This window comes from Euphorbia lathyris, chromosome 7 (genome assembly GCF_963576675.1).
Source record: "Euphorbia lathyris chromosome 7, ddEupLath1.1, whole genome shotgun sequence".
Lineage (NCBI taxonomy): Eukaryota > Viridiplantae > Streptophyta > Magnoliopsida > Malpighiales > Euphorbiaceae > Euphorbia > Euphorbia lathyris.
This window is the reverse complement of record NC_088916.1, coordinates 57,099,949-57,123,164: the sequence shown is the minus strand read 5'-3', so window position 1 is coordinate 57,123,164 and position 23,216 is coordinate 57,099,949. Positions and strand designations below refer to the sequence as shown.

At 41.7% G+C, this 23,216-nt stretch overlaps 1 pseudogene; it reads left to right on the top strand.

The window, feature by feature from the left end:
* Positions 1 to 2,077: 2,077 nt before the first annotated feature.
* The window catches only part of LOC136235913 (phosphatidylinositol/phosphatidylcholine transfer protein SFH8-like), an 89,143-nt pseudogene continuing 68,004 nt past the window's right edge, over positions 2,078 to 23,216 (top strand).

Genomic DNA, 23,216 nt, shown 5'->3' with positions numbered 1-23,216 from the left:
TAATAATAATAAGATTTAATAAAATTATATTAATAATAATAACATCTATAATATAAATATTAAAGATAATTTTCAAATAATTATGTACTTATATATTACCATTATATTAGGTGCCTTCTATGGTTACTTTGTTTTTGACAAAGTACCATTACTTAGTGTGTTTTCACCATTGGATGATGGATTAGAAAATTAATCCAATGGTGAAAACACACAAAGTAACGCTTATCATTTGTTACCAGATATACCACTATTAAATTCATGTAATTTTACATGAAAATTGATATTCAGTTTGCTAATTGAGACGATTTTAATTGAAAAAACAAAAATAAGATGTAAAAATAAATAAGAAAAAAACGTGTGAGAGAAAAAAAACAGAAAAAGGGAGATTCCTTAGAATAAGGATGGGAATGGTTGATTCCAATATAGTGGATAATGTGAATCCAATTACCTATTACATTTTGATTAATCAAACATTAAGAAAGGGAATTAATTCCCATTCCCATTCCATACCCTATTTCCACCCAACCAAACACCCTCTTAGTATTTTGACCACAATTGCGTTCACATGGGCCCTCATGATCACGTAAATTTGGTCATTCACCGTTAGATCTAGGCGGATTAAATATAAGCTTTAGGATGTTTTGAATCTCCACCTTAGGATTTTAATCCGCCTAGATCTAACGGTGAATGACCAAATTTACGTGATCATCAGAGTCCATTTGAATGTAACTGATTTTGAACATAGTGTAAAATATGTCTTTTAAATTTTATTTAGTAAAATTTGATCATTGTTAATTAATAGAGAGCATAATTTTCTCAAATTAACATTATTATCTTTCCAATTTCACAACTTACCTTTTCCATTTTTGTAATATAAATAAGAGATTAGATTTCACTTACATTGTTATTGTTATTGTCATTCTCATCTCTATGCTGAAACTTTATTTGTTTTTTGGTTGAAAAACAAAATGAGTTTCTTTGACGCGATATTGAAACTGAATTGCTTCAATTTCAATATCATTTTTGTTGAATTCAGATTTCTATTTAAAGGTAATTTGATTTGGTTCTTTTTCTTTTAAACCTTTTCGTTTTTTTAAATTAAAGATAATTCTATTGTTTATTTTGTTTTGTATTCAAACTGATTTTGATTTTTCTTTTTAATGCAAATGGTTTGTTTATAAAAGTAAAAGTTTTTATTTATTGTGTTTATATTTCTTTAGGTATACAAATATAACGTGTCTGTTTTTTTTTAAATTTAGTTAATCCATGTATTTTAAAAAATAATTATATAATTCTTAGTTTTATTTCCATCAAACACTTTATCTTTATTCCTAGTAAATGGTAAAAAATTGTTAAATACAGTATGTTAAATGTATTAAATAAAATTGTTAAAAAATGAATAAAATGTCACAAGGAAGAGAAAGTGTAAATCTAAAAACAGCCTTAAGAGAAATGATGACTTGTGAAGAATTTCCGATTAGCTTCTGTCCCTGTGGGGGGCGTCGTTGGGTTCGACGGGGGGAAGCTCCGATGCCAAAGTCAGTATAAAGTTTGAAAGAGTAAACTGAATTGACAAAGTAGGGTTTCTAGGATTGTGTGAATATGTACCTTGATAGCTTGAGATGCAAGCTATATATAGTCATGAAGGTGTAACCTTTAGTAACTAGAAAGTCTCCATTAATGCTTCATTAATGGCGGTTACTGGTTTCCTTTAAGTATGCCCGTTAGCTTATTAATAGCTCATTAATGGTCTTTATTGCGAGATTGGCTCAGCTGTTCCGCTGGCGGATTGAGAGGTTATGGCGGATCGCCACATAGACATGACTGCGGATCTCTTGTGGCGAAGTTTTGGTGATCCGTCTGTCAGATTTCCTTGCCTGATACGCCATCACATCTCGGTATCAGGTGATCAATACGTGGCCGTTCTAGGCGAATATCTCCTTTGATCCTTTGGATAATATCCCAATGTTATCAGAAGCCCCCCTAAAGTTCCTTTAAAGTCCTTTAGGGCTTTTGAGCTTCTTCGCGCGCCGTTATGATGACTTGCATTAATGATCACTCTGTTCGATGCCAATCGATGAGTGACACGTGTCGTAAGCGCACCGCTCGAGGAAAGAGAAAACGTCTTCTTCCTTCCTCTCTTTCTCTTTCCACTCCATTTGCATTCCTCTTCCATTTTCCTTCGAGTTTTTGCCCAGAGTCTCTCGGAGTTCGGAATCTTTCAAAGCTTTTAACTCTCATGTAAGTGAATTTTTGCTTTGATTGCTGAATGTTTAGGAGTTCTTCTTCATCTTCTGGGTCTACTTTTGAACTTTTTAATTTGACCACTTCTTCCGAAACCGTAGTTAGCTGGACTTCTTCCTCTTTGGAGAATTCTGATTCTTCCGAAGGTACTGTTAGTTGCGACTTAGCTGAGTTGCGTCACTCGGTGTGTAATAGCGGTCGAACTCGTTCAGGTAGGATTCGGAACCTTCCCGTCGCCGTTGCTCGTCTTGCTCCGGCAATAGATTCTAGGTTGTTTACGGGGATGGAGGCATCTTCTTCAGCCCCGTTTAGGAAAAAGGCGCCTCGTGCGGAGTCCACTTCCTCTCGTATGAGCGCCGCGGATCTAGCGAATCTGGCGGACCGCTTCCCTTGGATAAAAGAATACGAGACTATGTTGGAGGAAGCTCATCAGAGACCCGCCTGTCCGCCAAGGGGGTATTTATCTGTATATAGTTGTCACGTAGAAAGAGGGTTCCGGCTTCCTCTTCCTAAGATGATGGCGGACATCTTAGCTTACTTTGACATTAGTGTCAGCCAGCTGCATCCAAATGGATGGTTAGATGTAGCTATGTATTGTTATTTAGCTTCAAATGTAGGGGTAGTTTGTAACCCTCGAGTCTTCCGAACTCTTCACAAACCGACGAAACGAAAGGCCGAGTCCTTTTACACCTTTGCTAAGTTTGGAACCTACTCGCCGTTTAGCGGCAAGATGTCTAATGTCCATCTCTAGGATGAAAAGTTCTTCTATGTAAAGATAAAGGAGGGCGAGTCTCTAGGCTTTCCGTCGGTTTGGAGTGCTAGACCCTTACATATGGCTGGAGACATGCGTATATTGACAGACAGTGACGAAGAAGTGGCGAATATCATGAAAAGTGTCAAGGCGGAGGCTTGGACATACGCCGACGCCTTGGACTTTATGATGAATGATATCCCCTTGATCTGCCAGGAAGGGGACAAGACCACTTATGTGAAGTTTACAGAACTCAATGAAGGTAACTTTATTTTTCCTTGAACCTTGATTATTTTATGGTTCTTTTGTCAGAGGTTTGTCTAAGGCCAGTCACGCTCTTGTAGAGATACGTAAGAAACTGAAGGAGGATGAGGCTCGAAAGAAAAGGCAGGCAGCAGATCCCTAGAAGGGTGTAGAGAAGCGTCCCGCTGATACAATGGCTGATCTTCCTCTGCAGAAGAAGATGAAGCCTACAACTTCCGGCGGACAAAAATTTATGGCGGATGCCATGAGAGCCGCGATGCCCACTGTGGAGAAAGAACATGTAAATTGTTTTAATGTTTCTTTTCTCCATATTGTGAATCTAAGTTTTGATCTTCCAATCCTTGTGCAGATGGTGAAGCCTAATCTAGGCGGTTACTGGTCTGCCAAATATGGTGACAAGGGATCTTTGAGGAATGAATCCGTCATCAATAACCTGGACGAAGCTCTTGGTCAATTAGGCGAGGTGCGGAAGAGTCAAAACGAGATCCTAGGATCAGCCCATGTTCAAATGGGAAAAACGGAGCTTCTTACGGTAAGTTCCTTTTATCTTTTTCCACATTTTTGGATGAAAGAGTGATCTCCTTTGGGGAGATTTTTGTTGTTTGTTCTTTCTCTTGAATTGGGCTTTTGCATTGATAGGTATACACCCGTATGCGTGCCATGGAAGCGGATCTCCTTCAAGGAGTGGCGGATAAGGCAACCATAGAACGGTTGGAGAAGGAGATCGCCGTTGCCAATGCGAACGCTGCGTCTGCCATTGCTCTAAAGGATGCTGAGATCCTTAAATTGAAGAAACAAATGGAGGCGGATGCTAAAGAACATGAAGCTGACTTAGAGGACACAGAGATCTTGGCAGGGGAGCGAGCTTACTACTACGGCGAATGGATCATGGCGTATGTTAAACTGGCGCATCCCGAGATTGATTTTACAGATCCGGAGTTCGTGGTTCCTGACGTGGATGTGGTCCTTAAGTATCACAAAATTCCAGAAGTCAAGGACTACATCCGCGATCACATTCGCAAGGTGGTGAGCGGATCCGCCGAGGAAAGCAAACCCCTTATCGACCTTGAGCCTGAGGACCCCGAGAAAGCGCCTTCAAAGGCGGGTGACCAGAGTGAGGAGCTGATAACCGATGGCACCATCCCTGAAGGAGAAATTATTTCTGTAGAGAATGAAGCCCCACTAGAGGGCGCATCTAATGTAAAAGATGCTAAGGAGGACGCTCCTGTAAATGTTTAGTTTTGTAAAACTAAGTACAATTTTTAATCCTTGCTATAACTATTTATGTTTACTTTATGCTTTGTGCAAGTAAATTTATAGGCTTTAGGATTGATGTGAAGTAGGTGGCCAGCCATACCCCATGGTATGAACCTTTGTGAAGGTTTGAAGCTGTGTTATTCCTTTAGAGGAAGTTAAGCTGCCTTAGGGGATCGATTTGCTTCCTATCTTTAAGGTGAATCGATCCACCCTTAGGACTTAGGATCCCTTCTTTGGGAAGGATGTAAGAGAGTGTAAAGATCTCGCGTCCGAGAAATGTTTTAACTCTATCTCTAATGGTGATCATTTAAGGATTGATCCGCCCATGAGATTATTCTCCTATCTTCAAGGAGAAAAAGTAGCTATGTCGTGATAGCATTACTTTTTTGTGTAGGAAGCATTGGTGCCCCCCTTCTTTTTTAAGCTGGAATATTTATATTGCTACAAGAAAATACTTAAAAAAGAATTTGACAAGACAAGAATTGCTTTTTATTGAATGGCGATACGCTTTATTACAGTAAGTGGGTCTTATATGTGAGCCTCATTAAAACCTTTAACAAGAAAAACCTCATTGGAAAAAGCTTACTAAAGGAAAAAGAGTACTCAAGACCTTGATTACATTCTATTTTCTGGCGAAATATTTGCGAAGGTTTTGGAGATTCCATGTACACGGCAGCGTATTTCCCTCCATGTCTTGAATTTTAAATGTGCCGAATCCAATCTTGTTGATTATTTTGTATGGACCTGTCCAAGTAAGTCCCAGCTTTCCTTTCCCTTCCTTAGATTGGATCTTGTCTGCTTTGCGGAGCACGAGGTCTCCCACATTCAAGTTTACAAGCTTGGCATTTTTATCGTGATAAGCTGCGATCCGCTGCTTGTAAGCTGCCATGCGTACATATGCCTTTTCTCGCTTTTCCTCCACTTGATCAAGACTTGCCTTCAATCTTTGGCTGTTTTCCTCCTCGCAATAGAATGCAACTCTGTCACTTGGGACCTGTATTTCAACTGGGATTACAGCTTCCACACCGTGAGAAAGGGCGAATGGCGTCTCGCCAGTGGCTGTTCTGGGAGTAGTGCGATACGCCCATAGGACGCTCATTAACTGATCCGCCCACTTCTTGTCATGCTCTCCCAACCTTTTCTTTATTCCTTTAACGATTGTCCGATTTGTAACTTCGATCATACCGTTAGATTGAGGATAATAAACTGAGGCGAATCTGTTCTGAATGCCCAATTTTTCACAGAAAGTTTTGAACTCTTCACAGTTGAATTGCGTTCCATTGTTAGTGATAATCGTGTGGGGAACTCCATACCTTCCTACGATGTTATCCTTGACGAACTCCACCATTCGTTCAGCAATGATAGAGGAGACAGCCTCAGTCTCTACCCATTTGGTGAAATGATCCACAACCACTACCACATACTTCCTCTATCGTCGGGTAGGAGGAAATGGTCCAACGATGTCAATTCCCCAGACTGCAAAGGGTCGACCTTCGATGATGGGCCTTTGAAGGTGTTTGGCTGTGTGTGATTCATTTGCATGAATCTGACAATTATGGCAAGACTCTACCAACTTTTGAGCATCAAGTTCCGCCGTTGGCCAATAAAATCCCGCTAACCTGGATTTCTTCAAAATGGAGGTAAATGCCTCATGGGCTCCACAAGTGCCTTCGTGCAACTCCTTGAGGATCTGTTGTCCCTCTTCTAGCATGATGCATTTTAGCCAGGGGTGGCTAAAAGACTTTCTGTATAGGCAGTCATTTATCACGGAGAAATAGGCCGCCTTTCTTATGATCCGTCGAGCTTCTTCCTTGTCCAAAGGCAACGTTCCATCTATTAGATACTGGCGGATTGGTGATCTCCAATCACTCTCCACAGACATGAGTAAGGATACCATCTCCAAGGCGAAGGCCGGCGCTGTCTTGACTTCGAACGGGCATTGGAGATCCGCCTAATGCTCCTTGCTTGAAGCCATTTTGGCTAGGTGATCGGCCTCTGTGTTGGATCCTCGAGGCACATGGATTAATTCCCACTTGGTGTCTTTGGCTTCGAGGTGATTTAGCAGTTTCTTAACCTCGTCGACATATTTGGCAAGAATGTTATCTTTTAGCTCGAAATTTTTGATCACCTGGTTGACCATTAACTTGGAATCGCTGTAGATTACGATCCGCTCGGGAGTGATTTCTTTTAGCAGGCGTAGTCCCAATATTAAGGCCTCATACTCTGCCACATTGTTGGTTGCGAGGAAATCCAATTTTGCTGCGTAGTGTAGCTTTATATATTGGGTACCTTTGATCACGATGCTAATACCTGCACCTTCTGCCGAAGCCCCATCTGTATACGTCGTCCATTCCTCAACTTTAGATTTGGGGAGATTCATTCCCTCTTCAGTGAATTCATTCACAAAGTCTGCCAAGACTTGACTTTTCAGGGCTGATCGGCTTTCATAACGAACATCGAATTCCCCTAGGCGGATGGCCCATTCCATCAATCTCCCCGAGGTTTCCGGCTTTTGTAACACTTTCCTCACGGGTATGCTTGTGCGAACTATGACTGTATGAGCCTGAAAGTATGACGACGGCCAGCGCCATCTTATCCAGCTTGGAATATCGGGTTTTAGCATCTTTTAATACTTTGCTCACATAATAAATCGGATACTGCTGGCCATCTTCTTCCCTTATCATGACCGTGCAAATGGCTTTATCTATAACCGAGACATACATGTAGAGATTCTTATCTTTCAAGGGTCGACTCATTAGGGGTGGTTCCGTGAGAAACCGTTTGATCCCTTGGAAGGCTTTTTCACAGTCCTCACTCCATTCGAACGTCTTTTGCTTCTTGATCACTTCATAAAAGGGTTGGCATCGCCGAGCCGAACACGAGATAAACCTGCCCAAGGCTACGATACGCCCGTTAAGACGTTCACTTCTCTAATATTCTGCGGCGTTTTCATTTCCAAGACTGTTTTGATATTGTCGGGGTTTGGGATCACTCCCTTCTGGATGATCATGAATCCTAAGAATTTTGCATATGTCGCTCCAAAGGTACATTTCTCCGGATTCAATTTAATGTTGTGATGTCGGAGTACGCCCAGTAGCTCCTTTATATCATCCGCATGCTTCTCTACAGTGGTACTTTTGATGATCATATCATCCACATAGACAGAAAAGTTATCACCTTTGCTTTCCCCGAATATTTTGTTCATCATCCGTTGATAAGTTGCCCCTGCATTTTTAAGCCCAAAGGGCATGACTTTGAAGCAATAGGTAGCTTGGTGTGTCACGAACGAAGTTTTGATTCTATCTGAAGGCTCCATTGGAATCTGGTGATAACTCGACTTCACATCAGTGAAGGAGTACATGGCGTGTCCCGCAGTCCCATCTACTAAGATATCAATACACGGCAGGGGGTAGTTGTCTTTAGGACAAGCTTTGTTGAGATATGTGAAGTCAATACACATGCGGTATGATCCGCCTGCTTTTTTTGACTAGAACCACATTTGCCAGCCACTGTGTATAAAGTACCTCTTCGATGGCATCCGCCCGTTTGAGCTTGGTGATCTCCTCCTCTATCACCTTCTGCCTCTCAGGGCCATGGTTTCTCCGTTTTTGTGCCACCGGTACCGCGTCTTTGTCGATGTTGAGTTTATGAGTGATCACATCTGGACTAATCCCTGGAAGAACCTCATCTTTCCACGCAAAAACATCTTCTGATTCATGGAGAACCTTTGTAATAGCTTCCTTTATCTCTCCCTTTAACCCTTTAGCCATCCGCACCTGTTTTTCATCCGCCATAAGGTACATCTCTATTTCACCCAAGGCCATTGTGACAAGTTCTTCCTCGTCTTCATCTTTAGACTGCGGGCGAATCATCAAAGATGCCGAATACATCTCCTGAGCCACTTTTTGGTTCCCTCGGATCATTACACCTCCCTTGGTCGTGGGGATGTAAATAGTTAAGTGGCGTATGGAGATGAGAGCTGCGGCTTCGGAGATAAAGGGTCGTCCAAGGATGATATTGTAAGCTAACTGGCCATCCAGGATGGAGAATTCCAGATCTCCTTTCCAGATTTGATCTTCATCTGCTAACTCACAATCTAATGTTACCTGGCCCTTTGTTTGGATGGTGTGCCCTGTTACTCCTAGGATGTCCACTATGGTGGTTTCCACTTGGATTGGGTCGACCATAAGTTTGGTGAATGCTCATCTTGTGATGACATTGCATGAACTTCCGGTGTCAATCATCACTCTTTTCATCTCCCAGCCTTCCACCATCATAGTAATGACCAGGGCGTCCGCATGAGGAGAGATCTCCGAACCGGCGTCTGCAAAAAGGCGATTAAGTGATGCCCTATCCAGAGCAGTGGTTTTTGCCTTTTTCAACACAGGTTGCTATCCATGTCCGCCTGCCATGACATTGATGGTCCCTTTTGCCTTCTTTTTCTGATCATCCCTGGATCTGTCACCATCTCCCTTCTTGCTATCATTTTGGACGAACCTGTCCAACTTTCCCCTTTCGATAAGCCTTTCTATCTCTCTGGCTAACTCCTAACATGCGTCCGTGTCATGGCCATTCTTCCTATGGTATTTGCAATAATTTTTGGGATTTTTCCCGGTGTTGGTGTACTCCCCCCCTTTTGGTTTGGGGTATGAAATGCTCCGCTTGTGCTGGCTGTTCTCAATCCACATTAGCACTTCGCTTTTAGAGGCATTGAGCGGCGTAAATGACGACACGAATGCCGATTTGTTCTTAGAGCCCCTCCGCCGACCTTTAGAGGACGAATCCGGGTGTTTGTCTTTCTCCTTATCCCGATGGTGAGATTCGCCTGTGTCCTTCTTGGGCGGAGACAATGACTCTCTACGGATATCATCCACCTCCATGAAGTCCTTGCATCTTTCAATTAATTCTGCCATATCCCTGGGCTTCTTCCGAATTAAATCTTCTTGCAAGCTTTTACACGTGGTGTTTTTCGCTAGAGCTTCCGCTGCCATGGAGACATCCACATCGACAATTCGTATACATAATTTGTTGAAATTGTCTACATATTCTCGAAGGGGTTCATTCGCCTTCTGCTTTAATTCAAAAAGCTTCCGTGACTTGACCACTGGAGGGATACATCCGGCGAACTTAGCACAAAACTCCCTACTCAACTGATCCCAACTGTCTATCGATCTGGGAGGTAAAGATTGGAACCAATCATACGCTGGGCCTCCTAATGTGGTGATAAACATCCGGCACAATACCGCCTCACTTGCACGGTTAAGGCTGAGCAACATTCGGTACTTTCTGGCATGGGCCTCGGGGTTGTCTGCACCCATGTACACTGGGATATTAGGTATTTTGAAATGCCTGTCTGTTTCCTCAGCTTCGATCCATGCTGTAAAGGGCGAATCACGATTGGCGAATGGGTTATGCCTGACATTCTCTTCATTTATGCGAAGCACCGCAGCTCTAACGCGATCATCAAAATTTTCCGGACCCGCCCTCGGAGGTCTCCTCTGGGGAGATCTACTTGGAGAAGATGAGGAGCTAGAGCCAGACGACGGATCTGATGGCGAACGCCCACCTCCACCTGCTTGTCCTCCAAAAGGAGCTTGTATATCCTCCTCTTGATTCGGTGGTGGTTGTGGCCTATCCGGATGAGGTGTCTCTACTGGCCTCTTACTCGGTCTCCGACCTGAGGATGGGGGTGACCTACCCCGTCGAGATGACCTCTGCCTTGGAGGTGAAGGTGACCTTGATCGCCTGCCGCTTCCCTTCTTCCTCTTTTTGTGTCTTCGGTCTCTTGATCCGCCTTCTGGAAGATTCGACCGCGGGCGATTCGGGGCACCTGATCCGCCCAGACTCACTCTAGGGTTTCCTGGTCCCCCCAGGAGAGTTTGGTCATTCCTTCGACTCTCTTCTGCATGATCAGAAAATAGCTGCCGATTGAGTGGCGGGTTACTAGCTGCGACGGTAGTAATCACCATGGAATCCGTAGGCTGAATTTGGAAGAATGAAGAATCATGGGCGTTTGATCCTATAGTTGCCTGTGGCCATTGAGATGCTGTAGGTGCCGTGCGTCGAAGCTCTGGAATTATCATGAACGACCTAAGGCGGTTCTCCATCTCAATTCCAAACTCTCTTCTTATGGATTCTGCACATGTTTCGATGAATGTATCTGGCGACATACTCCTTTCACCATGCGTCATAGGAGCATTTATATCAACGCGTCCAACGCTAGTTACAGGTTGGCTTGATGGTGTTACCAACGGTGTTTCCATCCCTGAGGAGGGATTCTGCTCTCCATTCGTCATATCTTATTGTGAACGAAAAACCCTTTTATTTGGTTAAGGGTCCACGCTCACCGCACCAATTGATGACTTGTGGAGAATTTCCGATTAGCTTCTGTCCCTGTGGGGGGCGTCGTTGGGTTCGACGGGGGGAAGCTCCGATGCCAAAGTCAGTATAAAGTTTGAAAGAGTAAACTGAATTGACAAAGTAGGGTTTCTAGAATTGTGTGAATGTGTACCTTGATAGCTTGAGATGCAAGCTATATATAGTCATGAAGTTGTAACCTTTAGTAACTAGAAAGTCTCCATTAATACTTCATTAATGGCGGTTACTGGTTTCCTTTAAGTATGCCCGTTAGCTTATTAATAGCTCATTAATGGTCTTTATTGCGAGATTGGCTCAGCTGTTCCGCTGGCGGATTGAGAGGTTATGGCGGATCGCCACATAGACATGACTGCGGATCTTTTATGGCGAAGTCTTGGTGATTCGCCTGTCAGATTTCCTTGCCTAATACGCCATCACATCTCGGTATCAGGTGATCAATACGTGGCCGTTCTAGGCGAATATCTCCTTTAATCCTTTGGATAATATCCCAATGTTATTAAGAACCAAAATTCCCGCCAAAGCAATTTTTTTGTGGATTTATACAGCTAACTAGTTTTGAACTCAACATGTCCGGAAACATGTAGTAGCTAACTAGTTTTGAACTCAACATGTCCGGAAACATGTAGTAGCTAACTACATTGGATCGATTCGCCATCCCTTGTAAGCGTCGATTCTTTTTTGCGTTAATTTATTGTCTGTATTTCTGGATTCTTAGGGTTATTAAACTGTTGGTTTTAGATTCTAAATTCAATGTTCCACCTCGAGGAAAAACTGGTTTCGAGTGATTCTGGCGGCATAATTGGTAATTGGTTTGCTACCATTTTGTGTAGGCTTTGAAGGTTCTGCCAATGAAGAACCAAGGGAACCGAAATCAGATTTTGACATCTCAGAGGAAGACAGGAAGACTGAGATTGGGAATTTAAAGAAAGAGGTCGTGAAGGCATCAAAGAAAATTAGACGTTTTCTCCCCAAGACAAAGACTAAAAGCTGCAGATTGGGAATTTCTGCAATCGAAGATGATCGGGATGTTGAGGAGCTCCAAGTAGTGGATGCATTTCGACAGGCCCTCACTGGGGAACACTTGCTTGCTGCCAGACATAATGATTATCACATGTTGTTGAGGTGCTTTTTTTTCCCTCCGAGCTTGCGGATATCTTCATCTTTAGCATTTTTTAAGTTTTTTCTTACGTCTATTTCATGCTTGCTTAAATCATTAGAAAGCCAATTATCTAGCCTGATTTGTGCCTAATTGGACCCATAAAAGTTTACTTGCTCTTTCCAAGTTCTATACTCCCTTGGCATGTCTTTCATATGTAAGTCGAGAGCATTTCAAGGCCTGCCTCCGTTTGGAGTTTTTTTTGAAGCATCTTTCAATTTACATTCACTTTACAAATAGATGAAGTGAATTGAGGTTCAAAACAAGTATAAATAGAAAACTAGCTTATCATACTCAAATGTAAAAGGCAATCAAAAGCCACATTTGAAGTGGTAACTTCAATAGAAAAAACCTTATTATCTCAAGAATGCACCAAAATGACATGAGTTTGCAATTTCATAAGTTCATTAAGTACTTAGCTAATCTACTAACTGCAGGAAACTTGCCTAAAAATAGATAAAAGGTAACAAATAGCTAACATCACACAGGCTAGAATGACCGCAAAAAATATTAAATTCCCAATAGTTATTTCCTTCTCCTGAACCAAATCTCTTGATTTATTATAATTTTCATTAAGTTTCCTGATTTTCTCTTCAAGGAGAATCGTCTTCTCTTCCAATTCATTCACTTTCTCCCTCAAAAAGTTTGATTCTTTCTTGCTCAATTGATCATTCTCTGAGTGCTCAACTGGGCCTTTTTTCTTGTTAAAGATTCTCTGTGTCCTCAACTGGGCCTTTTTCCTTGTGAACTTTTATATAGGCAGTGCAAACACTCAACGGCTTATGTTAACTTTATGCATAGTGGTTATTGTTATTATTATTATCATAGATGTGATATTGCAAGGCAGAATTAGTTTTTGATGGTGTACACATAGGAGTTACTGCTTTATTTATTTTATACATATTGCTATAGACTATAGTAGAGTATGCTTATGTTCAGCTTCAGCTTTACATTCAAGCACTCCTTTTCAGGTTCTTAAAAGCAAGAAAATTTGACATTGAAAAAGCAAAGCAAATGTGGGCCAATATGATTTAGTGGAGGAAAGACTTTGGTGCTGACACAATTATGGAGGTAATGTAATCTAGTTGCTTGAATCTAATGAATCTCTGTCCCTACCTTTGTATATTTCCCGTTTGTCTTATCCTGGTATGCCTAATTTAGCAATTAGAATTATAGCATTTTCCTTCAATTGCTTTATCCAGGATTTTGATTTCATCGAGTTAGATGAAGTCAGAAAGTACTACCCCCAAGGTTACCATGGTGTCGATAAAGAGGGAAGGCCCATCTACATTGAAAGACTCGGGAAAGTAGAACCTGTTAAACTCATGCAGGTCACCACTATGGAACAGTATTTGAAATATCACGTGCAAGAATTTGAAAAGGTTTTTGCAATTAAGTTCCTGTCTTGCTCTATGGCTGCAAAAAGACACATAGATTCAAGTACAACTATTTTGGATGTGCAAGGTGTGGTATGTCCTTTTTTTTATGTAATATATTGTTACTGCATTGTTTCCAATTTTGTTTGTGTGTGCACGTACTTAGATCCTCATCTCTTAATCAAAATGAGGTTGGTATTCTCATGAGCTTTCTGAGAATTGTCCTCTTTGGTTTCTTCTATTGGATACATAATCAAATTGATAGTGTCCTCATCTGTTATGGATCCAAAGCAACCCAAACCTTTGCAAGTTTATAAACAGTTCTCACATGGCAGAAAGAAGAAGTTTGTTAATTAATTTTTAGTTATTTGTGTCTATATTTCAGTTTGCAGGCAGTTTCTTTATAATAACTGTAAATAAGCAGTTTCCTTGTAATAACTGTAAACAAGCAGTTATGTGTGTTTTGGGTTGAATTAAATGCAGATGAACAAAGGAAGAATACCTAAGTTCCATTTCATCAAGTAAAATTCAGAGATATGAGGTTCTCTCTTTAATTGATCCTCAATATTTAGAATCATAGGTTCTAAAGGCAGAAAACCTAAGAAGAAGAAGGTAGAGTTACCTGGTTCTAGACCCATAACTAGATCACTAACTCGGGAACACAACAACATGGTATCAGAAAGAGACAGGAGTTTTGGGCGACATAAAGGGATTACAACAACAATTCGAAGCCTTCATGGCACGATATCAGGAAGATCAAGCGAGACAAGAGGCAAATCAGGCACGACAGGAGGCTAGATTAAACGACTTGGCAAACGAGGTCGCTTCAGCTTCAGCTCGCTCCGAGGGACGCTACAATGAAGAGACCAGTGCTAACAGAGGTCACAGAGATCGTGATTAGAATAGAAGTACAGGAACTTCGCGCAAACCCAAAATCGAATTCCCTAAGTTCGATGGCAGTGGTGACCCACTTCCTTGGTTGAGTCGCTGCGATTACTATTTTCGCAACCAAAACATTCCGGAAGAGGAGAGGATCGGAACGGTAGCCGCACATTTGGATGGAGACGCCCAATTTTGGTTCCTGAAATTGGACAGGGACAAACCGAATTTGCAGTGGGATGAATTCAAAAACCTCTGTCATCTTCGTTTTGGTCCCATATCTCATGGCAACAATTTGGAGGAATTGTCGAAATTGCGCCAGACTAGTTCTGTGGAGGCTTATCAGCGCAAGTTTGAACAGTTATCGGCGCGAACCACGAGTTTGTCTCCTACACAGGAAATTCAGATTTTTATTAGTGGGTTGCAAGAATATATAGCAGTCGAAGTCGAATTGCATGAACCTACTACCCTTACTGCAGCGATGAATTACACCAGGTTGTATGAGCGGAGGAAGTATTGGCAACAAAAACCGATTTTTTCTTCCCAACATCAGCCTGATTCAGTTCCAGTGAAACAGGAACCCCATCCATCTGGGTATTTCAAGAAGTTATACAAGGCAGAAATGGAAGAAAGGAGGGCCAAGAATTTATGCTTTAATTGTGATGAACGATTCTCACCGGCACACCGATGTAAGAAATTATTTTGGCTTGAAGGATTAGAGGAATCGGAATTTGAAGCGGAAGAAACAGAAGGGGTACAACCGATTGAAGAACCTAAGGTTTCCATCCACGCCATTACTGGAAACCATGATGCAGGTTAAGGGTTCTTTGAGCAATCACCCTCTCCATTTTAATCGATTTCGGCCGCACTCATAATTTTTTGGATGTAACGCTGGCAGATTCTTTGGGTTTGAAGCTGCAAAATTGGAAGAAAAATATTGTTGTTACAGTGGCCAATGGAGAGTGGATACAGAGTACATGTTTTTTGCATTTCAATGGTTTTATCTCCAGCGGATGCTTCTTGGGAGGATGTTTTTCATATGACTCAACAATTCCCTAACTCCTCGCTTGGGGACAAGCTCGTTTTCGAGGAGGAGAGTGATGTTATGGATCCAAAGCAACCCAAACCTTTGCAAGTTTATAAACAGTTCTCACATGGCAGAAAGAAGAAGTTTGTTAATTAATTTTCAGTTATTTGTGTCTATATTTCAGTTTGCAAGCAGTTTCTTTATAATAACTGTAAATAAGTAGTTTTCTTGTAATAACTGTAAACAAGCAGTTATGTGTGTTTTGGGTTGAATTAAATGCAGATGAACAAAGGAAGAATACCTAAGTTCCATTTCATCAAGTAAAATTCAGAGATCTGAGGTTCTCTCTTTAATTGATCCTCAATATTTAGAATCATAGGTTATAAGGGCAGAAAACCTAAGAAGAAGAAGGTAGAGTTACCTGGTTCTACACCCATAAGTAGATCACTAACTCGGGACCATAACAACTTGGTATCAGAAAGAGACAGGAGTTTTGGGCGACATAAAGGGATTACAACAACAATTCGAAGCCTTCATGGCACGATATCAGGAAGATCAAGCGAGACAAGAGGCAAATCAGGCACGACAGGAGGCTAGATTAAACGACTTGGCAAACGAGGTCGCTTCAGCTTCAGTTCGCTCCGAGGGACGCTACAATGAAGAGACCAGTGCTAACAGAGGTCACAGAGATCGTGATCAGAATAGAAGTACAGGAACTTCGTGCAAACCCAAAATCGAAGACCCACTTCCTTGGTTGAGTCGTTGCGATTACTATTTTCGCCACCAAAACATTCCGGAAGAGGAGAGGATCGGAACGGTAGCCGCACATTTGGATGGAGAGGCCCAATTTTGGTTCCTGAAATTGGACAGGGACAAACCGAATTTGCAGTGGGATGAATTCAAAAACCTCTGTCATCTTCATTTTGGTCCCATATCTCATGGCAACAATTTGGAGGAATTATCGAAATTGCGCCAGACTAGTTCTGTGGAGGCTTATCAGCGCAAGTTTGAATAGTTATCGGCGCGAACCACGAGTTTGTCTCCTACAGAGGAAATTCAGATTTTTATTAGTGGGTTGCAAGAATATATAGCAGTCGAAGTCGAATTGTATGAACCTACTACCCTTACTGCAGTGATGAATTACGCTAGGTTGTATGAGCGGAGGAAGTATTGGCAACAAAAACCGATTTTTTCTTCCCAACATCAGCCTGATTCAGTTCCAGTGAAACAGGAACCCCATCCATATGGGTATTTCAAGAAGTTATACAAGGCAGAAATGGAAGAAAGGAGGGCCAAGAATTTGTGCTTTAATTGTGATGAACGATTCTCACCGGCACACCGATGTAAGAAATTATTTTGGATTGAAGGATTAGAGGAATCAGAATTTTAAGCGGAAGAAACAGAAGGGGTACAACCGATTGAAGAACCTAAGGTTTCCATCCACGCCATTACTGGAAACCATGATGCAGGTTAAGGGTTCTTTGAGCAATCACCCTCTCCATTTTAATCGATTTCGGCTGCACTCATAATTTTTTGGATGTAACGCTGGCAGATTCTTTGGGTTTGAAGCCGCAAAATTGGAAGAAAAATATTGTTGTTACAGTGGCCAATGGAGAGTGGATACAGAGTACATGTTTTTTGCATTTCAATGGTTTTATCTGCAGCGGATGCTTCTTGGGAGGATGTTGTTCATATGACTCAACAATTCCCTAACTCCTCGCTTGGGGACAAGCTCGTTTTCGAGGAGGAGAGTGATGTTATGGATCCAAAGCAACCCAAACCTTTGCAAGTTTATAAACAGTTCTCACATGGCAGAAAGAAGAAGTTTGTTAATTAATTTTCAGTTATTTGTGTCTATATTTCAGTTTGCAGGCAGTTTCTTTATAATAACTGTAAATAAGCAGTTTCCTTGTAATAACTGTAAACAAGCAGTTATGTGTGTTTTGGGTTGAATTAAATGCAGATGAACAAAGGAAGAATACCTAAGTTCCATTTCATCAAGTAAAATTCAGAGATCTGAGGTTCTCTCTTTAATTGATCCTCAATATTTAGAATCATAGGTTCTAAAGGCAGAAAACCTAAGAAGAAGAATGTAGAGTTACCTGGTTCTAGACCCATAAGTAGATCACTAACTCGGGACCATAACAACTTGGTATCAGAAAGAGACAGGAGTTTTGGGCGACATAAGGGGATTACAACAACAATTCGAAGCCTTCATGGCACGATATCAGGAAGATCAAGCGAGACAAGAGGCAAATCAGGCACGACAGGAGGCTAGATTAAACGACTTGGCAAACGAGGTCGCTTCAGCTTCAGCTCGCTCCGAGGGACGCTACAATGAACAGACCAGTGCTAACAGAGGTCACAGAGATCGTGATCAGAATAGAAGTACAGGAACTTCGCGCAAACCCAAAATCGAAGACCCACTTCCTTGGTTGAGTTGCTGCGATTACTATTTTCGCCACCAAAACATTCCGGAAGAGGAGAGGATCGGAACGGTAGCCGCACATTTGGATGGAGACGCCCAATTTTGGTTCCTGAAATTGGACAGGGACAAACCGAATTTGCAGTGGGATGAATTCAAAAACCTCTGTCATCTTCGTTTTGGTCCCATATCTCATGGCAACAATTTGGAGGAATTGTCGAAATTGCGCCAGACTAGTTCTGTGGAGGCTTATCAGCGCAAGTTTGAACAGTTATCGGTGCGAACCACGAGTTTGTCTCCTACACAGGAAATTCAGATTTTTATTAGTGGGTTGCAAGAATATATAGCAGTCGAAGTCGAATTGCATGAACCTACTACCCTTACTGCAGCGATGAATTACGCCAGGTTGTATGAGCGGAGGAAGTATTGGCAACAAAAACCGATTTTTTCTTCCCAACATCAGCCTGATTCAGTTCCAGTGAAACAGGAACCCCATCCATCTGGGTATATCAAGAAGTTATCCAAGGCAGAAATGGAAGAAAGGAGGGCCAAGAATTTGTGCTTTAATTGTGATGAACGATTCTCACCGGCACACCGATGTAAGAAATTATTTTGGATTGAAGGATTAGAGGAATCGGAATTTGAAGCGGAACAAACAGAAGGGGTACAACCGATTGAAGAACCTAAGGTTTCCATCCACGCCATTATTGGAAACCATGATGCAGGTTAAGGGTTCTTTGAACAATCACCCTCTCCATTTTAATCGATTTCGACCGCACTCATAATTTTTTGGATGTAACGATGGCAGATTCTTTGGGTTTGAAGCCGCAAAATTGGAAGAAAAATATTGTTGTTACAGTGGCCAATGGAGAGTGGATACAGAGTACATGTTTTTTACATTTCAATGGTTTTATCTCCAGCGGATGCTTCTTGGGAGGATGTTGTTCATATGACTCAACAATTCCCTAACTCTTCGCTTGGGGACAAGCTCGTTTTCGAGGAGGAGAGTGATGTTATGGATCCAAAGCAACCCAAACCTTTGCAAGTTTATAAACAGTTCTCACATGGCAGAAAGAAGAAGTTTGTTAATTAATTTTCAGTTATTTATGTCTATATTTCAGTTTGCAGGCAGTTTCTTTATAATAACTGTAAATAAGCAGTTTCCTTGTAATAAGTGTAAACAAGCAGTTATGTGTGTTTTGGGTTGAATTAAATGCAGATGAACAAAGGAAGAATACCTAAGTTCCATTTCATCAAGTAAAATTCAGAGATCTGAGGTTCTCTCTTTAATTGATCCTCAATATTTAGAATCATAGGTTCTAAAGGCAGAAAACCTAAGAAGAAGAAGGTAGAGTTACCTGGTTCTAGACCCATAAGTAGATCACTAACTCGGGACCATAACAACTTGGTATCAGAAAGAGACAGGAGTTTTGGGCGACATAAGGGGATTACAACAACAATTCGAAGCCTTCATGGCACGATATGAGGAAGATCAAGCGAGACAAGAGGCAAATCAGGCACGACAGGAGGCTAGATTAAACGACTTGGCAAACGAGGTCGCTTCAGCTTCAGCTCGCTCCGAGGGACGCTACAATGAAGAGACCAGTGCTAACAGAGGTCACAGAGATCGTGATCAGAATAGAAGTACAGGAACTTCGTGCAAACCCAAAATCGAAGACCCACTTCCTTGGTTGAGTCGCTGCGATTACTATTTTCGCCACCAAAACATTCCGGAAGAGGAGAGGATCGGAACGGTAGCCGCACATTTGGATGGAGACGCCCAATTTTGGTTCCTGAAATTGGACATGGACAAACCGAATTTGCAGTGGGATGAATTCAAAAACCTCTGTCATCTTCGTTTTGGTCCCATATCTCATGGCAACAATTTGGACGAATTGTCGAAATTGCGCCAGACTAGTTTTGTGGAGGCTTATCAGCGCAAGTTTGAACAGTTATCGGTGCGAAGCACGAGTTTGTCTCCTACACAGGAAATTCAAATTTTTATTAGTGGGTTGCAAGAATATATAGCATTCGAAGTCGAATTGCATGAACCTACTACCCTTACTGCAGCGATGAATTACGCCAGGTTGTATGAGCGGAGGAAGTATTGGCAACAAAAACCGATTTTTTCTTCCCAACATCAGCCTGATTCAGTTCCAGTGAAACAGGAACCCCATCCATCTGGGTATATCAAGAAGTTATCCAAGGCAGAAATGGAAGAAAGGAGGGCCAAGAATTTGTGCTTTAATTGTGATGAACGATTCTCACCGGCACACCGATGTAAGAAATTATTTTGGATTGAAGGATTAGAGGAATCGGAATTTGAAGCGGAAGAAACAGAAGGGGTACAACCGATTGAAGAACCTAAGGTTTCCATCCACGCCATTACTGGAAACCATGAAGCAGGTTAAGGGTTCTTTGAGCAATCACCCTCTCCATTTTAATCGATTTCGGCCGCACTCATAATTTTTTGGATGTAACGCTGGCAGATTCTTTGGGTTTGAAGCTGCAAAATTGGAAGAAAAATATTGTTGTTACAGTGGCCAATGGAGAGTGGATACAGAGTACATGTTTTTTTCATTTCAATGGTTTTATCTCCAGCGGATGCTTCTTAGGAGGATGTTGTTCATATGACTCAACAATTCTCTAACTTCTCGCTTGGGGACAAGCTCGTTTTCGAGGAGGAGAGTGATGTTATGGATCCAAAGCAACCCAAACCTTTGCAAGTTTATAAACAGTTCTCACATGGCAGAAAGAAGAAGTTTGTTAATTAATTTTCAGTTATTTGTGTCTATATTTCAGTTTGCAGGCAGTTTCTTTATAATAACTGTAAATAAGCAGTTTCCTTGTAATAACTGTAAACAAGCAGTTATGTGTGTTTTGGGTTGAATTAAATGCAGATGAACAAAGGAAGAATACCTAAGTTCCATTTCATCAAGTAAAATTCAGAGATCTGAGGTTCTCTCTTTAATTGATCCTCAATATTTAGAATCATAGGTTCTAAAGGCAGAAAACCTAAGAAGAAGAAGGTAGAGTTACCTGGTTCTAGACCCATAACTAGATCACTAACTCGGGACCATAACAACTTGGTATCAGAAAGAGACAGGAGTTTTGGGCGATATAAGGGGATTACAACAACAATTCGAAGCCTTCATGGCACGATATCAGGAAGATCAAGCGAGACAAGAGGCAAATCAGGCACGACAGGAGGCTAGATTAAACGACTTGGCAAACGAGGTTGCTTCAGCTTCAGCTCGCTCCGAGGGACGCTACAATGAAGAGACCAGTGCTAACAGAGGTCACAGAGATCGTGATCAGAATAGAAGTACAGGAACTTCGCACAAACCCAAAATCGAAGACCCACTTCCTTGGTTGAGTCGCTGCGATTACTATTTTTGCCACCAAAACATTCCGGAAGAGGAGAGGATCGGAACGGTAGCCGCACATTTGGATGGAGACGCCCAATTTTGGTTCTTGAAATTGGACAGGGACAAACCGAATTTGCAGTGGGATGAATTCAAAAACATCTGTCATCTTCGTTTTGGTCCCATATCTCATGGCAACAATTTGGAGGAATTGTCGAAATTGCACCAGACTAGTTCTGTGGAGGCTTATCAGCGCAAGTTTGAACAGTTATCGGCGCGAACCACGAGTTTGTCTCCTACACAGGAAATTCAGATTTTTATTAGTGGGTTGCAAGAATATATAGCAGTCGAAGTCGAATTGCATGAACCTACTACCCTTACTGCAGCGATGAATTACGCCAGGTTGTATGAGCGGAGGAAGTATTGGCAACAAAAACCGATTTTTTCTTCCCAACATCAGCCTGATTCAGTTCCAGTGAAACATGAACCCCATCCATCTGGGTATTTCAAGAAGTTATCCAAGGCAGAAATGGAAGAAAGGAGGGCCAAGAATATGTGCTTTAATTGTGATGAACGATTCTCACCGGCACACCGATGTAAGAAATTATTTTGGATTGAAGGATTAGAGGAATCGGAATTTGAAGCGGAAGAAACAGAAGGGGTACAACCGATTGAAGAACCTAAGGTTTCCATCCACGCCACTACTGGAAACCATGATGCAGGTTAAGGGTTCTTTGAGCAATCACCCTCTCCATTTTAATCGATTTCGGCCGCACTCATAATTTTTTGGATGTAACGCTGGCAGATTCTTTGGGTTTGAAGCTGCAAAATTGGAAGAAAAATATTGTTGTTACAGTGGCCAATGGAGAGTGGATATAGAGTACATGTTTTTTGCATTTCAATGGTTTTATCTCCAGCGGATGCTTCTTGGGAGGATGTTGTTCATATAACTCAACAATTCCCTAACTCCTCGCTTGGGGACAAGCTCGTTTTCGAGGAGGAGAGTGATGTTATGGATCCAAAGCAACCCAAACCTTTGCAAGTTTATAAACAGTTCTCACATGGCAGAAAGAAGAAGTTTGTTAATTAATTTTCAGTTATTTGTGTCTATATTTCAGTTTGCAGGTAGTTTCTTTATAATAACTGTAAATAAGCAGTTTCCTTGTAATAACTGTAAACAAGCAGTTATGTGTGTTTTGGTTGAATTAAATGCAGATGAACAAAGGAAGAACACCTAAGTTCCATTTCATCAAGTAAAATTCAGAGATAGAAGTACCGGAACTTCGCGCAAACCCAAAATCGAAGACCCACTTCCTTGGTTGAGTCGCTGCGATTACTATTTTCGCCACCAAAACATTCCGGAAGAGGAGAGGATCGGAACGGTAGCCGCACATTTGGATGGAGACGCCCAATTTTGGTTCCTGAAATTGGACAGGGACAAACCGAATTTGCAGTGGGATGAATTCAAAAACCTCTGTCATCTTCGTTTTGGTCCCATATCTCATGGTAACAATTTGGAGGAATTGTCGAAATTGCGCCAGACTAGTTCTGTGGAGGCTTATCAGCGCAAGTTTGAACAGTTATCGGCGCGAATCACGAGTTTGTCTCCTACACAGGAAATTCAGATTTTTATTAGTGGGTTGCAAGAATATATAGCAGTCGAAGTCGAATTGCATGAACCTACTACCCTTACTGCAGCGATGAATTACGCCAGGTTGTATTAGCGGAGGAAGTATTGGCAACAAAAACCGATTTTTTCTTCCCAACATCAGCCTGATTCAGTTCCAGTGAAACAGGAACCCCATCCATCTGGGTATTTCAAGAAGTTATCCAAGGCAGAAATGGAAGAAAGGAGGGCCAAGAATTTGTGCTTTAATTGTGATGAACGATTCTCACCGGCACACCGATGTAAGAAATTATTTTGGATTGAAGGATTACAGGAATCGGAATTTGAAGCGGAAGAAACAGAAGGGGTACAACCGATTGAAGAACCTAAGGTTTCCATCCACGCCATTACTGGAAACCATGATGCAGGTTAAGGGTTCTTTGAGCAATCACCCTCTCCATTTTAATCGATTTCGGCCGCACTCATAA